The sequence below is a fragment of the Trachymyrmex cornetzi genome, unplaced genomic scaffold (genome assembly GCF_001594075.2).
Source record: "Trachymyrmex cornetzi isolate Tcor2-1 unplaced genomic scaffold, Tcor1.1 scaffold23, whole genome shotgun sequence".
In the NCBI taxonomy this organism is placed as follows: domain Eukaryota; kingdom Metazoa; phylum Arthropoda; class Insecta; order Hymenoptera; family Formicidae; genus Trachymyrmex; species Trachymyrmex cornetzi.
Genome location: NW_017296956.1, coordinates 1,709,853 through 1,714,647, shown reverse-complemented (window position 1 = coordinate 1,714,647; position 4,795 = coordinate 1,709,853). Strand labels below are relative to the sequence as shown.

The 4,795-nt window shown below is 27.3% G+C and overlaps 1 protein-coding gene across 2 annotated transcripts in view; it reads right to left on the bottom strand.

Moving 5' to 3' along the window:
- LOC108760669 (osmotic avoidance abnormal protein 3) overlaps nt 1–3,612 on the bottom strand; it is a 12,456-nt gene extending 8,844 nt beyond the window's left edge. For both annotated transcript variants that reach the window (XM_018506746.1, XM_018506747.1), the window contains exon 1: nt 3,504–3,612. The gene's annotated coding sequence lies outside the window, so the exon portion shown is untranslated. The remainder of the gene's footprint in view (nt 1–3,503) is intronic.
- Between the last annotated feature and the right edge of the window lie 1,183 nt (nt 3,613–4,795).

The following is a 4,795-nucleotide window of genomic DNA, read 5'->3' as shown; positions in this document are numbered from 1 at the left end:
TTTATTAAAACGTTATTAGCAAAAAAATAAAAAAAATATACTAGTTTATGTTATTACTAAGGAAGTAATTTGTTAATACACTACACGTATAAGTTCCACATTGTACTACCCCTTTGAAAAATTTTACCTAATAACAATCTAAAAGACGTCCAAAGACGTGATGTGCTGTTTGGGCAGCAATTCCGGCATAAATTCCATGTATTTTAGTGGGGACGAAAGTTTTCGTAATTTTAATATTGAGGGTAAAATCCCAGGCGGTTGCACCATCGTGGGATATCGGAATCAGAAAAATAATTTTATATTAATATACGCGATTGGACCATTCGTGTCTTTAGTTTCTTTTTCTTGAAGTATTAGAAACACATAACTAAATAATGATCTATATTCTTTTCCTAAAAAAACTCTGGCTTCTAGAGAAAATTAATTTTGTGCGTTGCCAGTTCGCATTCTTGCATTTCTTCCAAGAAGAACGTTTTGGAAATTCAGCTTAGAATACGAAAGACTCATCGTGCGTAGAGTATGACTTTTTCTACAGTTAAAAGTTTTTATTTTTTTTATTTTCAATTAATTCTCATTTACAGTGCAAAATTTTTTCGATTTATTTAAAAAAATGAAAATTAAATGATTTGCATTGAATATCATAAATAATATTTAAAAAAATATATATAAAAATATAAAATTTAAAAGTATTAAAATAAAAATTTAAAAACGTATTCTTGTAGTTGTAATTTTCTTAATTGTAATTTTTTCAATATAAAAAAATATCGTTTTTAAGTTATTCCACAACTAAACTTTGGAATAGCTGATACTTAAATAATTTTCTTTATTGATTTAGAATATTTACATCAAGATTTGGAATATACTTTTTCTTTAAACATTTTTGTTTCATAGGTTTGTATTTGCATATAAAAAAGTGTATTTTTCTCATATTGCCGACTACAATTAATTATAACATTTATACATAATTATTTATAAATATACAGCTTTACAAATATTTTTTAAAAATGTCAAAATATTCGTATGAATCACTTTAATAATTTTTATTTGTGAAAGCGAAAAATTAACCCAAGACACAAAAGACCTATTATGTATAGTAGTAAAGGTGACAAAACGATCATACATATTAAGAGTTAAAACCCTTTAATACATTTTGATACTTGTCTGAATACACATGTAAGTACAATCACATATTATACAAGCACACTCATTGCGAATAAGAACGCGATGTACCTATCGCAGTCAGACGATTCAAGGTTAATTCATAAAGGTCGACTAACATAAAAGAATAAAATATCCAATAACAAGACTTTGAAGCAATATTCTTTCTTGATGAATAAATATTTAATAATAATTTACGTTTTATGTACTAAATGTCATACTATAATTGATGGTTTCCATTGATTAGACCTATAGTCACAGTAATATGCCAATAATATGTCTAGTCTAACTGTCTATTCGTTATAGTATTTCGTGTACACACAATATTACAAATGCTTTTTCGTATAAAAATTGCAACATTTCGTATATTCATGTATTATGAATTTAGAATTCTATCTGAAAATTTGTAAACTTTTACAATATAAAAGGTTAAACATAAGTAACAATTTTTTTAATTTTTATCATTTTGATAATGTTATTACATAAAGAATTAAAAAACAATTTTAAATTCTTTATGCAACAATATCATATCTAACGGACTTGCAAATATATTTTGAGATACATTAAAAACGGTACAACTTCATGGAATAAGGAATATGTATAAACGTTGCTTTTTTACATGATTGCATTACTTAGATAAATTAAGATCATAAGGGTAGATATGTCACGATCGCTTGACTGAATAAAGCTTAAAGTTTGACCTAGTTATCCGTTACACAATATTGCTACTATTCGCTTGAAACAAAAAGACACCGAAAAAGTTATAGTATTCATATGCGTAGTTTATGGATTAATTTTATGAAATACAGGCAATTATTGTACTCTCTCTCTCTTATATTATAAATGATGTACGTATATAATTAAGATTGATTCATTAATTTAAATAATTAATTTTCCTCTAGAGAAAATTTGACTGCATGCCACTATTTTAGAACTGTTTAATTATCAAATAAATACCTTAAGAAATAAATCTTTTACAATTTTTTAAATTCTAAATTAATTTTTATTAAATTCTATTAATTTTTGCTATTAAATATTTTTTCTTATTTTTTTGGTAAAGATTTTAATAGATCCTTTTTTGTCCTTTAATCCAGACAAAAGGGAATTGTAAGTAAAAAAGGAAATAAATGACACATTTTGTTTTTCTGTTGTAACATTAAAACACTGTTAAAACACTTTCTATTTTATAACGGGGACCAGACAACTGCCAGGACCGATTTAATTTCTTTTTAATATGTTGTTTAATACAAAAATTTGAGGAACACAAATCTCTTTATATTGGCCTAATTGGAGATTTAAGGGGCGATAAAAACCTTCAAAGCTTATATATAATAGGGATGAACGAGGAGGTAACCACTTAATGTAATCGCGGGACAAAGTCCTCAAAATTATTATACAATTTATATGAAATCTCTATGTATAATCCGATAATTACATATGCAACCACGATAAATCATTGTATAATATTAAATAAATTCGTATATTTTACCAAATGACTTCATATGCAGTGAAAAAAATTATTTATAATTAGATGAAATCATATAAAATCATGTAATCTGTGGAATAATATTTCAGCTAGTTACCCCTCAGGGATGAAAGTATTATTAAAATGTTAGATTTTTGAAAAATTTTAACACGTAGTTACAAATATAAAGAAACCAAATACAAACAAATGTAGACATTAACTTTTTATAATACGGTCTACAATGGCAATAGCAGTAATGGATGAGACTGTAAGAGTAAGAAATTGATTAATCACAGTTGAATGTGAGAAGAATAATTGACTGTGATTGGTCAATTTCTTACTCTTACAGCCTCATCCATTACTGATACTGCCATTGTAGATCACGCATAAGAGTAAGAAATTGACCAATCACAGTTAACTATTCTTCTCACATTCGACTGTGATTGGTCAATTTCTTACTCTTACAGCTTCATTCCACTACTGCTGTTGCCATCGTAGATCACGCATAAAGTTGCTTCAAATCTCAAATTAAGCCGATATAAAAAAATATGTGTCTTTCAGTTTTTTGTGTTTAATAATATATTTCAATAAGAATCAGGACAGTTATGACAGGTCTTTTGTCAGACATTTCACATTGTGACTAAATAAATAAAATTTTATCATTAATTCTGAATCTATCTATAATCCTGAAAAATTAAATCCGCCATTTATTAACATAAAAACTAACAAGAATTATATGGAATTCTATATAAAAATTTAGATTCTACACGAATTTATCAAAAACTTAATCTGTAAAAACGTCCTATATCTTGCAAAATACATGTTTTATAAATCAAAAATATATTTAAATATTGATCTTTCACAGTTTATTGTCACTTACACCGTCGTTGAACGTGTCCTCTCTTAATTTTATATTGGAAAACGGAGAGACATGACTATTCGTCACAAATTTGAATCGAAGCGGACTTGAAACGACATACGTATGGAACGACGAGCACGTTTAGACTGACGATGTCGCGCATGTCGCAACGTCGCGACGCCGCGACGCCTCCTTCGTGGCTCGTATTGAATTCGAATCGTTGCAGCAGCGCGCGCGTATTTCTATGGTCGCTTTGATTGATTGGTTAATAGTCGCTGCAGTTCAAACCTGTTTATAAAATTAGTTTACTTTAATCGTATTGTGTGTCATGCTTTTCCTTTTTATAGGTACTGAAAATATAATTGATAGATATTGAAGAATATAGGAGAGAATATCGAAAGAAAAGGAGAGGAAAGAAAAATGTTACGAAAAAGGATAAAGGAAATATATAGCTTCGCCCCCCCCCTCCCCCAGATCGAACCAAATATTGTTAGAAGCGTGTGATCGGCGGCGATGTACAGTAAAATTTAATTTAAAAAAATAGAAAAAATTATGGAATGTACTTGTAGGTAACATTTTTTGGATACATTGTTACATATATTGTCATTGATAAGTATTAAGAACAACTTAAAAATGTCGATGATATTGTGCTAAATTGTTTTCTGAGATCTTAAAATTCACAGCTGCGAATATAGAAATCCAATAAATCCTTTGTAGGTTATTTTATCTGCTGTCGAGATTACACAGTCGATAAGTAGGTTTATCTATATTTACGACGGAAGACAATTCTGATTTTATAAGGTCTATTTCCATTCCATTTATAGTAGACGGTCGGCAAATATAGTATTAGTGCAATAGCATAAGACATAAGGTAAATGCCATAATTAAAAAATATTAATTAATATATAATAATAAAATAAAAAAACTTTTTTGTTTACTTTCTTTTTTTATAATAGCTATGTATATACTTAGATCACAAAATAAAGTTTCATTTTTTTTATAAAATAAGTTATTTGACGGATTATGATTATATTCATTCAAATTTTTAAAGATTGTAAGAAAAGTTTTGATAATTATGATTAGGACCGATCACACCAATTTTAATAACCTTAACATATATATATTTGAATCAAACATATGACATATTTCCGTTGTTCTACTAAGCGTTTCAATTATACTTATTGTATTGTAATACTCACTAATTATTATTATTATAAAACTTTTTACTTTATAGCTTTACACTAAAGATGGCTCAAATTGGGGCCGAAACGTTTGTCATTCATTATTATCATTAATATATATATATATATATA